We start from the raw sequence: 19,960 nt of genomic DNA on the forward strand, positions 1-19,960 counted from the left end.
ACAGAATGCATAGTAAAATAGCGCTGGAGGGGTTACAAAAAAAATTTAAATTTTTTTTATCACCTTAATCCACTTGATCGCGGAACCGGCATCTCCTTCTGTCTTCATCTTAGCTGTGTGGAGGAACAGGACCTGTGGTGACGTCACTCCGGTCATCACATGATCCATCACATGATCTTTTACCATGGTGGTGGATCATGTGCTAAGATGAAGACAGAAGGAGATGCCGGGCTGCGCGATTAAGTGGATTAAGGTGAGTTAAATTTTTATTTAATTTTTTAACCGCTCCAGCGCTATTTTATGATGCATTCTGTATTCAGAATTCTATAATTTTCCCTTATAACCATGTTATAAGGGAAAATAATAATGATCGGGTCTCCATCCCGATCGTCTCCTAGCAACCGTTTGTGAAAATCGCACCGCATCCGCACTTGCTTGCGGATGCTTGCGATTTTCACGCAGCCCCATTCACTTCTATGGGGCCTGCGTTGTGTGAAAAACATAATATAGAGCATGCTGCGATTTTCACGCAACGCACAAGTGATGCGTGAAAATCACTGCTCATGTGAACAGCCCCATAGAAATGAATGGGTCGGTATTCAGTGCGGGTGCAATGCGTTCACCTCCCACATCGCATCCGCGCGGAATACTTGCCCGTGTGAAAGGGGCCTTAGTCCCTGCTGCTGGGTGCTCCGCCGCGGCGTCACTCACCACACACCCCCTTTACCAACCATGTGACGGCGCCGACGGCGTGCTTGCTTGTAAGTTGTTCTGAAGAAGACTGCATAGTGAATCGGGAAACGGAGATCCCTTGGGCCCCCAGGAGCAACTGGGCCCGGGGCAGCTGCCCCTTTTGCCCTGCGGCAAAGACGGCCCTGGTCCTAAGGAGCTATATAGAATGGGCAAAGTGGAAATTACTACCAAAATGACCAGCATTAGCAGTGGTCTGTAGAGTCTGATGCTACATGTCAGGCCACAGGTTGCTACATAACATAACCCCCCCCCCCATGCAGCGGGGAATGAACACAAAACATGTGAGGGCACTGCCAAAAATTTGTTTGAGGTTAAATGTTACTAGGCAGACTCACATCGCAGCTGAGTTAATATTACAACTATTAAAGGAATCTGTCACCTATTTTGACCATATAAAACTGTTAACATAGCAATGTGCAATAAAGTACCTTCATTCCAGCATGTGTCTTCTTTCTTTTATTCAAATTTTCATTTAGATGAAAAAGCGATTTTTCTGATATGCAAATTAACCTTCAAGGTGCCCAGAGGGGCGTTATTCCTCTCCTCGAGTGCCCAGTAACGCCCCCTGCAGTGCCCAGCCCTCCTTTCTTCCAAGCCCAGCACGCTTCCTATGAAATAAATTTACTCCTACATCCTTGCCGAACGGCGCCACCCCCTTCACTACGTCATGTAATTTTTTCACCCCACCATCCTTGCGTTCTCCTTTCTTGGCCTTCGAAATCCCGCGCAACCGCAGTATCGCTGACTGCCTGCGCCTGTACGATACACCGGCTCCTGAGGCAACAGCGCTCTGATTGCGTCACTGGGCTCGGCGCATGCCCAGTGACACTATTAAGGCTGTTGCCCTCAGGAGCAGGAGTATCGTACAGGCGCAGGCAGTCAGCGATACTGCGGTTGAGCGGGATTTTGGAGGCCAAGAAAGGAGGACGCAAGGATGGTGGGGTCAATAAATCACATGACGTAGTGGAGGGGGCGGCGCCGTTCGGCAAGGATGTAGGAGTAAATTTATTTCTTAGGAGGCGTGCTGGGTTTGGAAGAAAGGCGGGCTGGGCACTGCAGGGGGGCGTTATTGGGCACTCGAGGAGAGGAATAACGCCCCTCTGGGCACCTTGAAGGTTAATTAGAATATCAGAAAAATCGCTTTTTCATCTAAATGAAAAGTTGAATAAAAGAAAGAGGAAACATGCAGGAATTAAGGTACTTTATTGCACATTGCTATGTTAGCAGTTTTATATGCTCAAAATAGGTGACAGATTCCCTTTAAAGGGAACCTATCATGTGGATATTTGATTATAATCTAACTAATTATATACAATCATTAACTACTAAAAAGTACCTTAGATGTATTCACTTACTGGTGTGACAGCTGGTTACCTCATAATATACACACAAAGATGCCACATGCCGTATGCTAATGAGCTGGTTTGAGTCCAGCGTGATTTCAGTGAGTCCAGCGTTTTTTTAATTCAGAGCTATAGCCACTCCCCTGCCCACCTGCTGCTGGTTCATATGGAAAAAAAACTGTCAATCAGCAGCAGGTGGGCGGGAAGAGTCAGGAGCTCATGAATATTCAGGACTCATCATTATGAGCTGGAGCTTTTCAATACAAGATGTTGGCAGATTGACTGGGTCAATTAAAGAAAGTGACCCAGCATTTTGCTAAGAGAATCAGTCACTTATTTATGTTGCCCTTAGTGAGGACACCAAAAAACTGGTGACAGGTTCCCTTTAAGTAATTCTGTAAAGTTTTCCTTTTTTTCTATCCCTTGTCCCTTCTCTTTCCCCCTCCTCAGGTACTAAGACTCAGACTAGCTTTAAGGATGGCTATGATTACGTTAATGTATGATGGCCTCCATTAAATGTGTAACATTTAATGTCCGGGGCCTAAATACCCCGCAGAAACGATCTCAAGTAATGCACCTTCTGAAAAAAGCTGGGGCGGAAATATGCTTCATGCAGGAGACGCATTTCAAAGTTGGATATGTTCCACCCCTGCCCAAGGCATATTGTGGTTCTTGGTACCATAGTTCTTATGAAAAAGCGTTGTGTGGTGTGGGGGTGGCAATCGCCAGGCATGTGCCCTTTGTACTTATACTACTATAGAATCATAGAACCTCCTAGCACACGTACGACAGTTACTTTACTAGTGCATACCTGATGGTCCTTAGGATCTCTTTATGTCTTTTTTCATGTGCTACAAATTATAAAACTGCACTTTTATTGACGTCTACTTATTAAAACTTCTTTACCAGAAAATACTAGGATACTTTAAAACTCCCCAGTGGTCACAGATGGTCTACTTTGATTGCTGCTGTTTATTGTGTCTCACAGCAGCATATTTGCTAGTCTCTCACAGCTTAATACTCTTATTATTTGCCTTGTTTCTACACTTCCTGTATCGCGGTGCTAGCTATAAATTTACTCCTCTCTAGGAGTTCCTTCTCTGCTATCCACTGTTACTAAAATCACACACATATAGATCCCCTGCCTCCCGACATGTTTCGCTGGACACCCAGCGTCTTCAGGGGATGGTGCAGGTATGTGTGTTGGGGGCGGGAACCATCCTTTAAAGGTTCGGTATCACCTTGTCTCTATTCTATGTCCAATTGCATCATTCCTCTATTGGCTATCCTTCTTTCTTTGAGAGACACTGTATTCTGGTGGGTTAAGATGTAACATTGTTGCCACCTACCGCTACATACTCCCATCTATGCCGACCTATTAGAGGGAAACCACAACTCCTGCAGATTACTTACAATTATCCAAATGGCCCAGAGAACGAAGCAGCCTTTGGTCTTGTTGGGGGTCGACGCGGAGAAGGCTTCCAATAGGGTCAGCTGGGAATTTATGCAGAAGGCATTATCAAAATTCAGTATCCCAGAAAACTTCAACCAGGCGATCACGTCCCTTTATAGTGATCCGAGTGCCAAAGTTAGAGTCAATGGAATATTATCAGACCCGTTCCACATAAAAAATGGCACAAGGCAGGGGTGCCCTCTGTCCCCCACCTTATATGTGCTAGTGATGGAAACCCTTCATCAGGCCATTAGAGAACACCCGAATATACGAGGGGTTACAGCAAAAGATGGGAAAACCAGATATACAAATATTGCCTTTGCTGACGATCTCCTGGTCATGCTAACAAACCCTCTGGAGGCCTTCCCACGTCTGCTCGAGCTGTTTGACCAATATGGTAAACTATCCAACTTTAAAGCAAACTATACCAAGACTGAGGCTATTAACATTTCAGCCGCTAGAGCGACAGTATCAGCCCTAAAAACATTAACCTAATTTGCTTGGCAACAATCACATATCACCTACCTAGGGATCAAGGTCCCTTTACAACTAGGGAAACTAAACCAATTAAACTATATCCCATTTCTCAAAGAGATCAAGGATCAACTCAAGTCCCTGACTATTCTTTATATATCCTGGCTGGGCCGAAAAAACTTGCTAACAACCTACAATATGCCCGAGCTGATGTATACTTTACAAATGCTTCCTATTTTCCTGCCCAGCTCCTTCTTCTCCCAGGTGAGACGGATCTTCTCCAGTTTCCTATGGAGCGGGAAGAAACCCAGAATCGCATACGATAAACTAACTATGAGAAAGGAGGAATTGGCCTTCCAGATGCCAATGCCTATTATAAAGCAATCCACTTAAAACGCTGGCTTCAGATCCAAACCCCAAGATACAGAGTATTTGGCAATGAAATAGAACAAAGCTACCTAACTCCAGAACAGAGAGCTGGACGGTGGTGATTAAACGCCGCATCCTTATGGGACAACCCTCTACTAAGAGGGACAGCATCGGTAATAAGAATAACAAACAGGGAATATGGCCTTCTGTGTAACCCATCTATGAATATGCCAGTGGATCTTGCCCCTTTTTTAGTCAGACAGGGAACAACAGATATTGCTCCAATATGGAGCATCTTAGGAGACCGCACAATAGAATAGTTTATTAGAAGTGACATTCAACAAGAACTCCCAGCCACTCAGAGCAGCAACTTCTTGGTGGTAATTGAAATACACTCAATTAGCAACTCACTACGCAAACCAACACCGGCTAATAAAGAGAAGACGATGTTTGAAAAACGAATGGATAAGGAAGAAACTCAGAGTAGGCTAATCTCACAATTATATACCTACCTGCTATCTCATAGGAACAAAGTGACACCTCAGTACATTGGCCTGTGGGTGGAGGAGCTGGGTAGGAAATTCTCAGAGACAGACATATTGCGCATACATGTGCCTTCACATGGGTTCTCCAGGTGCGTTAGAGTACAAGAGCACTCATACAAAGTTATGTCACACTGGTATAGAACCCCAAAATTACAACACGTAAGAGGCTTGCATGCATCAAACAAGTGCTGGAGGTGCGACAATGAAGTGGGTTCTCTGAGCCATATCTTTTGGCACTGCCCTAAACTTCTGAGCTTCTGGACAGAAGTCACGCGCGCAATTAACAAGATACTAACACAATCAATCACTTTGACCCCTGAAATGGTTCTCTTGTGGCTACCTACTCCAACTTGAAGCCCAAATAAAAAAGACCTGGTTACTCACCTGGTTCAGGGAGCAAGACTCTTAATCCCATTAAAGTGGCTTAGTAAAGATCCACCAACAGTAAAACAATGGAGGGACAAGGTCGACCAGTTATATCGCTTAGAGGAATTAGCAAATTGGGAAGATAGGAACCTAATTCCTAAAGCTATGGGATCCCTGGAGGGCTTACAGGCGAAAACATACTCAGTGATTAATGCTAAAGAGAAACCACACAACTAGACGCGAAGCATCAGGGAGAAAGGATTGGCCGAAGGACTAAGCTGGGTTATACCTACCTGAAATCAAGTGTAGTCATTGACTGGGCAAGTGAGATACCTAAATGGTTGAGGCCTAGCTCAATCTGAGTTAATTAACAACTAACAAGTGCTAGTTGAGTATCCCCCTCCCGCCTCCCCCTTGACCCCCTTTTTATAGTTACTTACCAATAAAATGTTATTCTCACCTGTCTACTTAAATATGTTTAATGGTATCACAAAATCCCTATATGATGATACGAATAGATATGCGGACGGAGCGGCGGTACGGCAAAATAAGGGCAGGACGGATCCGACAGGGTGAACAGCCTGTTGGATCCGTCCTGCCGCTAGTGTGAAAGTACCCTAAGACTGATTGAGGTATTAAAGGGGAATTTGCAATTTTATAGCCTATTCAGAGGTCAGGGCACAGATTCTACCTCGGGGACCCACAACTATCTCAAGAACAGGACCCCATGTCTCGTGACCATTGTCTCCAGCTCCACTTCTATGGAAACTGTGTACATCGCCACCTCCAGGTAGATGTGGGACCTTGGGCAATGGTCATAGTTGGCCTGTATGTCCCTGGCGGATTTTTTTTTCTGAACAACTTTTCCCCAAATCACGGTCAGCCAACATTTGTTACGGACAAATTGGAAAACGATAATGAATGGTAAAGATTATAATTAGTACAGGTCTATATCTCAGTATACTGATAAGAACTTATTCCCAGCATTTATCACCAGCCTCAAAAAAATTATGGACACTGCTATTTTTTTCACATACACAGGAAAAAAAAGTCACCTATTCTTGCGAACTGTCCAGAAATTTCTGGACGGTTGGCAACCTATCCAAAACCTGAAGAAGGATCTGAAGAAGGAGCCTGGCCGGCTCTGAAACGCGTTATCTATACATCCTAATAAATGTACCTGCTTTTCGACCCCTTTTCTTCTCCACCACTATCTGTAACCTTATAATGCCAGCCCGATCTCTAATATAATATTCATTTATAATCATTTATACAAAGATAGACAAACTACAGTGTATGCAAGAATCATAAGCAATCATATTCAGCATTGTTCTTCTAGAATCTAGATGCTCATAAAATAGCAGAGAGATAATGATAGGAAATGGATTTGCTCCCATGACACCTACCAGGGCTATGCTGAGCAGAAATGTAGCACTCTGTTTAAAGGATCAAAGTTCATGGTTTTATGATGACATTAGTAAAGCAAAGAGCAGGGATCAAGGCAGAATGTGGCTTCCAGCCTCACCGCGCCCTGGCCAGGTTAGGCTTGGTTAACCCCTTACTTACACAGTGCATTTTATTCTTCCTGTTTGGGGTGGCAGTTTCTACGCCGATAACCGATTGTACTCTTCTGCCGACCTCTTTACTGCGACAATCCTTTCCTCATGTAGCACAGAACCCAAGCAAACAACAAGCTGGGGAACAGGTATTGCTGCAGGACTGATGATAAGGCATTGATCCAGATGTTTGCTTGTTCAGAAATGACAACTGTAACATGAGGCTACTTTCACATTACTTTCGTCATGGATCTGCAAAAACACTTCCGTTACCATAATACAACCGCATGCACCCGTCACGATGGGATCCGGTTGTATTATGTCTTCTATAGCCATGACGGATCCGTCTTGAACACCATTGAAAGTCAATAGGGGACGGATCCGTTTTCTATTGTGTTCGAGAAAACGGATCCGTCCCCATTGGCTTACATTGTGTGCCAGGACGGATCCGTCTTGCTCCGCACCACATGGTGGACAGAAAAATGCTGCAGGCAGCGCTTTGGTGTCGTCCGCCTCCAGAGCGGAATGGAGACTGATTGGAGGAAAACTGATGGATTCTGAGCGGATCCTTTTCCATTCAGAATGCATTAGGGCAAAACTGATCCGTTCTGGACCGATTGTGAGAGCCCTGAACAGATCTCAGAAACGGAAAGCCAAAACGCCAGTGTGAAAGTAGCCTTTAACCGCAGGTCAGTACTTTGCTGCTTTTTACACTACTGAGGTGTGTACTTATTTTTCTACAAGACATTTTTCCTATATTTTGGAGTTCTGCCATACAAAGGATTGGCAAAGCAAATACTTATGGGACCCCACTTGGAATTTGGCTCATCTCCACCATGATTGACCTCAGCAGTTGGTTCAGAACATGAAAAACTTAAAGGGGTTGTCTCACTTTAGCAAATAAAATTTATCATGTGGACAAAGCTAGGGCTCATGCACACGAACATGTGTGGCCCATGGCTGTTTTGCGGCCAATATACGGGGACCGGCCATGTGCGCTCAGTATCACAGATGTGAGTCCACAATCCGCAAGATTCGGTGCGGTAGGATTTCGGTCCATGCTTCCGCACGGCAAAAAAATAAAACATGCTCAATTTTTTTGCAGTGTGGACTGAAACTTTTGGATCGCAGACACATTCAAATGAATGGGTCCGCATCCGCAAAGGTCGGGCACACTGCTAGTGCCGTGCATTGCGGACCGCTATTTGACATGTTCATGTGCATGCCTCACGCACGCGACCATTGTTTGGGTCCGTGTGCTGTCCACATCCGTGCAGTCATTCTGCAAATCATAGAACATGTCCTATTCTTGTCCGTTTTGCAGACAAGAATGGGCAGTTCCATTAGAGGAAAGTGTGGCATGAAAACGTCTGGAATCCGTATTTTGCAGATCTGCAATATGTGTACACGTAGACTAACGCACACAGTGATGTCACAGCGCTGACACAATAAAAATGGTATTGTCACAGTCTAGGGACAATGCACATAGTGATGTCACACAGCTCAGATAATACAAATAGTAGCGTCTCAGTTACTATTTGTCACAGCATAGGAATAAAGCACATAGTGATAGTTACAGCATAGAGACCGTATATACAATAGTGTCACTGCATAGCGATAAAGCATACAATGATGTCATAGCATAGTGACAGTACACACAGTAGTGTCACTGTCTGGGGATAATGCACATAGTGATGTCAGACCATGTCGATTTCACCCATGGTGATGGTACAGGATAAGGACAACGAACAGAGATCTTACATACTGTATAGGAATAATGGAACAGTGATGTCACAGCATGCAGATATTACACATAGTGGTAGCATAGCTAAGGGATACCTCAATAGTTATGACCAAAAAAATCATGCACATAGAAATGTCCCAGTCGAGTGATATTGCTCATAATGATATCAGAATACAGCAATTATGCATCCAAATATATCACCATGCACGTGGTGACATCACAGTAATGATGTCACAGTGCAGGTATAATGCATATAGTGATGTCACAGTAGAGGGAGATCATGCAAACACCAGCGATACAGTGCCAACAATGGGCCCCTAGTTTTCCATCACTAACCACCCCTTCCCTTTTGGTGGGGATGTGCGTTAGTGACTATGCCCCACGGCACCTGCCACGTCTGCTATCCTGGTAGTTATCTGCAGGCCTGTTACACTTGTAAAATAAATCAATAAACATAAGTAAAGTACACAGCCACCAACTGAAAATGCTATAAAAAAAAGATTGTTTATTTGTATACTGTGTAAATTTGTATGGCATTTTTAGTGATATATTTATGTTAACACATTGAAACAGCGTTTGAATGGTATGGTCACATATGTTTTTACGGTCATGTTTCTGTACTTGTGTTCTTTGCACCTGCGGTATTTGGTGCACTGTTTACTGTAAAGCTGCCAGCTTCAGATGTTAGCTGAAGGCCAATGGGAAATAAGAAGTGCAGGACACACAAGTGTTTTTCTGCTATTGCTGTTTTTGTCCATTAGGTGTCATTTTTTGTCTTTCTGGCTTCTTTTTTTTTTAAATGCAGCATGTTGTAGCTATTGGTGTTTTCACATCATCATCATCATCATCATCATCTCTATGGGAGCAAAATGTCATGACGAAAACGCTAGCAGGTAAACACACTGGTGGAGATTTATCAAACTGGTGTAAAGTAGAACTGACCTAGTTGCCCACAGCAAGTGGAATCTGATTGGTTGCTAGGGGGCAACTAAGCCAGTTCTACTTTACACCAGTTTGATAAATCTCCCCCACTGTTGGCGAAAAAAGGGTGGAAAAAATGTAATATCATAACAATATCAAACCCACTACATTTGGTTTTATTCAGGCATTTTTAACTGGTAAAAAAACCACACGACAAAATGTGTGTGCAGGGAAAACAGACAAAAAGCCACAACATTGAGGAAAAAAAAGCCACTAGCAAAAAAAACCCTAATAATAAATAATAAAAATAAGTCCTGCATTTCTATTTCCCGTAGACTTTAAGCGAACATCTTGCAAATAAAAATACAAAAAAAAATTTGCAAAAACCACCTAAATAAAATTAAAAGTACAGCATAATGCCGGAAGAAAACGATGTGTGAATCCAGCATAAAAGACAAAAGACAGTTAGGCTGGGTTCACCAGAGTGACGTCATCAAAGGTCCTATGCCTCACAGCACAGATGAAGACAGAAGAAGGAGAAGCCGGGCTGTGCGAACAAGTGGACTAAGGTGAGTTAAATTTTTTATTTTATTTTTTTAACCCCTCCAGCGCTATTGTACTATGCATTCTGTATTCAGAATGCTATTATTTTCCCTTATAACCATGTTATAAGGGAAAATAATAATGATCGGGTCTCCATCCCGATCGTCTCCTAGCAACCGTGCGTGAAAATCGCACCGCATCCGCACTTGCTTGCGATTTTCACGCAACCCCATTCATTTCTATGGGGCCTGCGTTACGTGAAAAACGCACAAAGAGGAGCATGCTGCGATTTTCACGCAACGTACAAGTGATGCGTGAAAATCACCGCTCATGCGAACAGCCCCATAGAAATGAATGGGTCGGTATTCAGTGCGGGTGCAATGCGTTCACCTCCCGCATTGCACCCGCGCGGAATACTCGCCCGTGTGAACGCAGCCTAATTCACCAACATCCAACAGACAGAGGATAATTACCGTAATTGGTCTGTTAATGGGGCGCTAAGCCTGCACATTAATGCAGCTTTAGTAAAGTTCTAGTGATCCAAACACAAACTATACAATACTGAAAGAAAGTATAGCAAGTGCTGATGTACCAACTCCGAGCATTGGTCATTAGTACTGTATTGTAGATACATGCTCTACGGTAATCCCAAATGTCAGCTGGAAAGAGGAAAATCTCCCCTGGATTATTGAAGGAGTCTCCAAACACCAGCTGGACCAATGAGAATTAGGGCTCATGCACACAAACGTTTTTTGCGTTCAGTATACTGGGCGTTTTTTTTTTTGTTCAATATGCATTACTTATACTGAACCATTCATTTCAATGGGTCAGCAAAAAAAAAACTGAAGTGCCTCCGTGTGCATTCCGTTTCCGTACTTCCGTTTTTCCATTCCGTTCAAAGATAGAACATGTCCTATTATTGCCCGCAAATCATGTTCCATGGCTCCATTCAAGTCATGGGGTCCACAAAAAAAATGGAACTCATACAGAATGTACTCCGTACGTCTTCTGTATCCATTCCGTTTTTGCGGAACCATGTATTGGAAATTTTGTAATTACTGTATACTGTATATGCCATACGGAAAAACGGAACGGAAAAACGGAACAGAACCGGAAACACTACTGAAGGAGAAAAACGGCCCGCAAAACACAGAAAAAGCCATACGGTCGTGTGCATGAGCCCTTAGTGGTAGGTTAGCAAGAAGTAGGGAACAGACTAAATAGAATGTAACTACGGTATCACGCTAAGCAGGTTTATTTGTAGTCTGTTACCATGGAGACACACAGATCTGCATAGAAGCTGTAGACACAGAAATACAGGCGATACAGAACTTTAGAAATTTTTTCATCAAAACTATTTGCAGAGTTGCGTCATTAAGTTTTTCATTTAAGATGCATTGTATTGTGATGGCGGGTATAGCCTTCACTATACCTTAGTAGAGTATATATGCAGCAATCCACCCTGCAGGGGAGATGTGGTGGTGGTTGGACACGATGGGAGTGGTGACAGAGACAATGAGGGTGGTCATAGTCCTCACTATGGCTATTCCTGGCTCCAGCACGCGTCCAGTGGATGGAGGAGCACATCCTGGACTTTCAGGTTCTCCTGCCTGGTGGTGGCTGGGATGCCCTTGATGTTAGTTAAGCAGCGGGGAGCAAGACAGGCAAACAGGGGATAGCACCTGGGATCGGATATGAAGACCAGGCCATCTTGATTATAACAAAATAAAATTTCTCTTGCTAAATGAATGATGGGGGTTACAGTACAAACACAAACAGTAGGCACAGTTCTCAAGTATTTCACAGAGTAAGCTTTTCCCAAAGGCTGTGTATAAAAGGTGGTTAGTAGGTTATAATGGTGGTCCTCCCCGAGTGTCTTTCTCTATAGACACTAGCAATCTTCCTAATTGACCAAAATCATGCAGTTACTCAATATTTCTCTGCAGTGCCCATCTGCGGGGTGCAGTCCTAGATTGAATGGCAAGTCTGTCTCAGTAGTGTGGTGGGCGCAAGAAGCAATATAACCCAAACCACAGGCAGTAAAGCCTAAAGTCATATGTGTTCATTAGCTTTACTAACTTAGTCCAAGCACGGCCCTTAAATGGTCCTCTATCTTCTGCAATAATTCAATACTTCTTTCCCTCAGAGGTTAGTTCCCCCTTTCACTCACAGAAATGGTGTCTTCCTGGAGAAGGATTCTTTCTTGGCTTACTTGACACTAGCACACACCAAAACAGGTCTTCACTCTGGCTTGCTTACCAGAAGAATCACGAACCAGGGGATATAGGAGCAGCCTACTACCCGCGGCAACTATTACTAAGAACTGCCAGTTAACTATTTCCTACCCATATTCAGCCTTTTGGAATACACAGTGCATAGCATATTAACAGTCATATTAACAGTTTGTACTAAACCATTCATATTAATTATGTGATATATATAATTATAGCATTATATATACACTCACCTAAAGAATTATTAGGAACACCATACTAATACGGTGTTGGACCCCCTTTTGCCTTCAGAACTGCCTTAATTCTACGTGGCATTGATTCCACAAGGTGCTGATAGCATTCTTTAGAAATGTTGGCCCATATTGATAGGATAGCATCTTGCAGTTGATGGAGATTTGAGGGATGCACATCCAGGGCACGAAGCTCCCGTTCCACCACATCCCAAAGATGCTCTATTTGGTTGAGATCTGGTGACTGTGGGGGCCATTTTAGGACAGTGAACTCATTGTCATGTTCAAGAAACCAATTTGAAATGATTCGAGCTTTGTGACATGGTGCATTATCCTGCTGGAAGTAGCCATCAGAGGATGGAGACATGTTCTCATTCTGTTTACGCCAAATTCGGACTCTACCATTTGAATGTCTCAACAGAAATCGAGACTCATCAGACCAGGCAACATTTTTCCAGTCTTCAACAGTCCAATTTTGGTGAGCTCGTGCAAATTGTAGCCTCTTTTTCCTATTTGTAGTGGAGATGAGTGGTACCCGGTGGGGTCTTCTGCTGTTGTAGCCCATCCGCCTCAAGGTTGTGCGTGTTGTGGCTTCACAAATGCTTTGCTGCATACCTCGGTTGTAACGAGTGGTTATTTCAGTCAACGTTGCTCTTCTATCAGCTTGAATCAGTCGGCCCATTCTCCTCTGACCTCTAGCATCCACAAGGCATTTTCGCCCACAGGACGGCCGCATACTGGATGTTTTTCCCTTTTCACACTATTCTTTGTAAACCCTAGAAATGGTTGTGCGTGAAAATCCCAGTAACTGAGCAGATTGTGAAATACTCAGACCGGCCCGTCTGGCACCAACAACCATGCCACGCTCAAAATTGCTTAAATCACCTTTCTTTCCCATTCTGACATTCAGTTTGGAGTTCAGGAGATTGTCTTGACCAGGACCACACCCCTAAATGCATTGAAGCAACTGCCATGTGATTGGTTGACTAGATAATTGCATTAATGAGAAATAGAACAGGTGTTCCTAATAATTCTTTAGGTGAGTGTATATATGTACTATGCAAAGCAACATATTAGACGTCATATAATGAATTCCATTGTGAGATAGTATATGTTATGTATACCATCACAATGTTGAACTTTCAGCCATGCTACAAACATGCTATATAAGTACAGTAGACCTACTTCTGCATTAAATAACACAATAGACTCTGTTGGGAGAGATTCTGACAACAGCTTGATTAGCTAAAAGCAGTATGTAACTCAAGTAGAGATGTTTGTGCGGTATGTTGGACTTTGGAACTTGTTGCCATATGCTCTGTCTAAATATACAGAAGTTCGTTCTTTTCATGTCAGCACTAACATGACAACTAACAACATAGAACATATAGATTCCCTGTATTCCAAGTATGAAAGAGACTAAGTACCAAAACTAATGCTAAAAATGTGAAATATCTATATATCTATTATATATGTTTCTTCTATATTTCTCATTATATTGCATGAGAATAGCTTATCTTTACCTCTTATCCACGGATTGTAAAAACTCTTGGTTATTTGCACATCATGATGAATGTAGACTAGAGATGAGCAAATATCTTGAAATTTGTTTAATCTACGATTCATCAAACTTTAAAAAAAATATTCAATTTGGATTTGAATCAATTCTACCTGAATCAACAGTAGCAGATTACGTTTTAGAAGAGTATTTGGCTGAGGATTTAAAAGAGGATTAGAAGAGGATTTAGAAGAGGTTTTGGCAATTTTTTTCTTATGCAGCCCTTGGTTGGCATTAATACAGTGCCTTGCAAAAGTATTCACCCCCCTTGACTTTTTTCGTATTTTGGTGCCTCACAACCTGGAATTAACATGGATTGTTTGAGGATTTGCATCATTTAATTTACAGAACATGCCCACAACTTTGGAGATGTTTTCATTTTTATTGTGAAGCAAACAACAAATAGGACAAAATAACAGAAAAAGTCAATGTGCATAACTATTCACCCCCCTAGTCAATACTTTGTAGAGCACCTTTTGCAGCAATCACAGCTCCAAGTCGCTTTGGATAAGTCTCTATGAGCAGTTGTCACATCTTACCACTGGGATTTATTCTCATTTCTCCTTGCAGAACTGCTCCAGCTCCTTCAAGTTGGATGGTTTGCTCTTGTGAACAGCAATCTTTGAGTCTGACCACAGATTTTCTATTGGGTTGAGATCTGGGCTTTGACTAGGCCATTCCAACATATTTACATGTTTCCCCTTAAACCACTCAAGTGTTGCTTTAGCCGTGTGTTTGGGGTCATTGTCCTGCTGGAAGGTGAACCTCCGTCCTAGCCTCAAATCAAGCACAGAGTGGTACAGGTTTTGCTCAAGAATATCCCTGTATTTAGCACCATCCATCTCTCCCTCAACTCTTTCCCAGTCCCAGCTGCTGAAAAACATCCCCACAGCATGATGCTGCCACCACCATGCTGCCACCACCATGGATGGTGTTCTTTGGGTGATGTGATGTGTTGGGTTTGCGCCAGACATAGCGTTTTCTTTGATGGCCGAAAAGTTCAATTTTAGTCTCATCAGACCGGCGCATCTTCCTCCATACATTTTGGGAGTCTCCCACATGCCTTTTCGCAAACTCACAACGTGCCTTTTTGTTTTAAGCTGAAAGTAATGGCTTTCTTCTGGCCACTTTGCCATAAAGCCCAACTCTATGGAGCGTAAGGCTTATTGTCGTCCTATGTACTGATACTCCAGTCTCTGCTGTGGAACTCTGCAGCTCCTCCAGGGTTACCTTGGGTCTCTGTGCTGCCTCTCAGATTAATGCCCTCCTTGCCCGGTCTGTGAGTTTTGGTGGGCGGTCGTCTCTTGGCAGGTTTGCTGTTGTGCCATGTTCTGTCCATTTGGTTATGATAGATTTGATGGTGCTCCTGGGAATCATCAAAGATTTGGATATTTTTTTATGACCTAACCCTGACTTGTACTTCTCAACAACATTGCCCCTTACTTGTTTGGAGAGTTCCTTGGTCTTCATGGCAGTGTTTGGTTAGTGATGCCTCTTGCTTAGGTGTTTGCAGCCTTTCAAAAAAGGTGCATATATGTAATGACAGATCATGTGACACTTAGATTGCACACAAGTGGACATAATTTCACTAATTATGTGACTTCTGAAGGTAATTGGTTGCACCAGAGCTTTTTATGGGCTTCCTAACAAAGGGGGTGAATACATACACACGCACAGGGGCATAGCGTGGGTCGGGCCAGGGGGGCCGTTGCCCCGGGCGCCAAATTGTAGGGGGCACCAGGCAGAAGGCAGTAAAATGAGGGTGATGGAAGCCTATGGCTCCCATCCCCTCTGATCCGCCTGGCCTGAAGCTTTAAGAAGCAGCAGAGCGGCGCAGGAGTCCAGGAGATCGTGATTATATCACGAGACCTCCTGCGCCGGGTCTCGCGAGATGACGTGATGACATGATGACGCGGCGCAGGAGGGCAGTGTGATGTGTTCCTGACTGCCTGCGCCGGGACGCCCAAGCAAAGACTACAAGAAGTGATAAAGAGAGGTGAGTATTATTATTATTTTTTTTTTTATGTAAGTACTGGGGGCCATACTGGGGGCACTATGGAGGTGGGCAGAAGAGATACAAAGGAGGCTAGTATATTTAGAAAGAATGGGCACCATTTTATATTATACAGGGTGGCTATGATATATTATACAGGGGGGCATTATATATTATAGTTATACAGTGGGGCCATAATATATAATAATTATACAAGGGGGCCATTATATATTATAATTATACAGAGAGGCTATTAATAATGGGCCCTCTGTCTCTGTATAATTCTAATATGTAATGGCCCCCCTGTATAATTATTATATATTATGGCCCCACTGTATAACTATACCGTAATTCATAGTTATACAGTGGGGTCACAATATATAATAATTATACAGGGGGGGGCCATAATATATAATAATTATACAGGGGGTCCATTATATATTAGAATTATACAGAGGGCCCATTATTAATAGCCTCTCTGTATAATTATTATATATAATGGCCCCTCTGTATAACTATAATATATAATGGCCTTCTGTATAATATATAATGTCCTCTTTGTATAATTATTCTTTATTATGGCCCCTCTGTATAACTATAATATATAATGCCCCCCTTGTATATTATATATAGTGACCCATCTGTAATATTAGGATATATAATGGCCCCCTCTGTATTATTGTTATATATATAATGGCCCCTCTGTATAATTATTATATATAATAACCCCTCTGTAATATTAGGATATATAATGGACCCTTTGTATAATTACTATATATAATGACCCCCCCCCTGTATTATTATAATATATAATGGCCCCCTCTGTATTATTAGGATATATAATGGCCCATTATATATCCTAATATTACAGAGGGGCCATTATATATTATACAGAGGGGGCCATTATATATAATAATAACTAATAATAATAAAACTCTGCATAGATGAGACGCGGCTGAAAGAAGGTGTCATGGCGGTCTTATCTCCGAATGAAGACGCTGAGGAAAGTCTACATCACAGGAGAGGTCACTGGATGGATGAGGTATGTGCTGCTGTATTCTCCTGTATATTTTGTAGTGATGTATGTAATATCCAAACACATATTTGTTATACGGTAGGGTTGGGGGGTGGATTGAGAATTTGGCCCACCCTGACGTATCCTGGCCCTAGACTTCAGGTCACACTGTGCGTGTTCTGAATTCTGGGGCCTTATACCCATCTACTACATCATTAGTACTTAGAGAGTTATCACTGTGTTATCTGTGGTGTTATATAGGACTGCTACATTATCTGTAAAAGGGGCGTGTCCACAGGTTGGGAGGGGGGGGGGCGCAATACATGGCTCGCCCCGGGTGCTGGCAAACCACGCTACGCCATTGCATACGCACATGCCAATTTCCTGTTTTCTATTTCTAAACAATAGTTTTATTCATATATTTTTCTCATTTCACGTCACCGACTTAGACTATTGTGTTCTGATCCATCACATAAAATTCAGATTAACAAAACATTGAACTTAAGGCTGAAATGTAACAAAACACGGAAAAAGTCAAGGGGGTGAATACTTTTGCAAGGCACTGTAATTCAGAAGCATATTTGGTGGCTGAACGTGTCTAAAAAAGCTTCTAAAACTGATAGTGTTTTTTTCTGCTTTCCTGTTGACCTCAGTACAAAATCCACTAACAATCCGTTTTTAAGAAGTAACATGCCACTTTATATGCGGATCTCAATTTAGCAGCGGAAACAAAACGCCAAGGCTGTCTGATGGCAGCAGATGTACGATATGCTGATTTGCATATATGTTTCCTAGAAACAGAGAGCAACGTTGGCTGGACTAGGTGGTCTCCCTAATCAGAAAAAGTACCTCCCAAGAGCACCCCCCAAGGCCACTCAGCAAACCAAGGCAATTTTCTCTTGAAGCACTCAGTACTCTTTGTTGGGGAATTTGGGACAAATTCTGAATCAGTAGAATTGATTTGCTTATCTCTACTGTACACACTAGGCTTTAATACTCTCACTAGATATTCTTCATCTGTAAGGTTTTGCTTTCAAATTGACATGAGAAAAACGTGCAAATGAATCTTGACCTTTGGTCAAGGAACATAAACATGAAGCTTTGCTGAAAACATGAAATACCGTATGATGAAGGAGAAGGCACGTCATTCCTCAGACCTGCGGAAGTATAATAGATGTGCTCCTCACTGAATTCCACATCACACCCAGATCTAGATATCAATGTTTGTCATCACAACACCCAAACGTCTCCGTTATCTCGACCTTTACTAATATCACGCTTATTCTAACAGCAGGAAAAAAAATACAAAGTAACACAAACTGAATACTAAAGCCCAACTTTAAGTATTAAAGCCTAATTATGGACTGACTGAGATTAACAGCAACATCCCACTCTCAAGGGTCAGGAAGCTTATGTCCCTTGCACGCGGCCGTAATACCCGAACCCCTTGTGGTTCTGCTGAACAGGACATTTTACGGTGAGAAGTCCAGTTCAGTAGAACCACAGGTCCAGGTATAGCGGTTGTTTAATACAGATGCTAATATGCACTTGTGTCTGTTACCGGTCTTATATATGTGTCAGCAGGATTCTCCACCTCTTCTAGCTGCCCTTGTGCTTCCATTTGATATGGAATAAAGAAAGGGAATAGAACTGGTTAATAATAATCTAATTGTATGCGGCATGGTTGAATTCAGACACAGCAGAAATCTCTGCAACTGTCCCATACATCTGAATGGGGCCTGCAGAAATGTATATTATTGCTGCTGAAAATACGCACATTTAGGCCCCTTTCACATGAGCGCGTTTTCCGCGCGGATGCGTTGCGGGAGGTGAACGCACAGCATCCGCACGGAATCCTGACCCATTCATTTCTATGGGGCTGTTCACATGAGCGGTGATTTTCACGCATCACTTGTGCGTTGCATGAAAATCACAGCATGCTCCTCTTTGTGCGTTTTTCACGTAACGCAAGCCCCATAGAAATGAATGGGGTTGCGTGAAAATCGCAAGCATCCGCAAGCAAGTGCGGATGCGGTGCGATTTTCACGCATGGTTGCTAGGAGACGATCGGGATGGAGACCCGATCATTATTATTTTCCCTTATAACATGGTTATAAGGGAAAATAATAGCATTCTGAATACAGAATGCATAGTAAAACAGCGCTGGAGGGGTTAAAAAAAATAAAAAATCATTTAACTCGCCTTAATCCACTTGTTCGCAATGCCGGCATCTCCTTCCGTCCCCTTTACTGAATAGGACCTGTGGTGAGCATTAATTACAGGTCAAGGACCTTTGATGACGTCACTCCGGTCATCACATGGTACGTCACATGATCTTTTACCATGGTGAATCACCATGGTAAAAGATCATGTGACGTACCATGTGATGACCAGAATGACGTCACCACAGGTCCTGTTGCTGCACAGAGATCAGATGAAGCCAGGAGATGCCGGGCCGCGAACAAGTGGACTAAGGCGAGTTACATTTTTATTTTTATTTTTTTTAACCCCTCCAGCGATGTTTTACTATGCATTCTGTATTCAGAATGCTATTATTTTCCCTTATAATACAATCTACAGAACACCGATCCCAAGCCCGAACTTCTGTGAAGAAGTTCGGGTTTGGGTACCAAACATGCGCGATTTTTCTCACGCGAGTGCAAAACGCATTACAATGTTTTGCACTCGCGCGGAAAAATCACGGGTGTTCCTGCAACGCACCCGCACATTTTCCCGCAACGCCCGTGTGAAAGAGGCCTTAGGGTACGTGCACATGACCGTATGTATTTTGAGGTCTGCAAACTGGGGATCCGTAAAATACGGATGACATCCATGTTGCATCCTTTCTTTTTGCAGACCAATT

The 19,960-nt window shown here is 42.9% G+C and overlaps 1 protein-coding gene across 1 annotated transcript in view; it reads right to left on the reverse strand.

Annotated features, from left to right (window-relative positions):
- EPS8L2 (EPS8 like 2) overlaps positions 1–19,960 on the reverse strand; it is a 159,794-nt gene that overhangs the window by 126,725 nt on the left and 13,109 nt on the right. The gene's annotated exons all lie outside the window — the stretch shown is intronic.

Source organism: Bufo bufo, chromosome 10 (genome assembly GCF_905171765.1).
Source record: "Bufo bufo chromosome 10, aBufBuf1.1, whole genome shotgun sequence".
Taxonomy (NCBI): domain Eukaryota; kingdom Metazoa; phylum Chordata; class Amphibia; order Anura; family Bufonidae; genus Bufo; species Bufo bufo.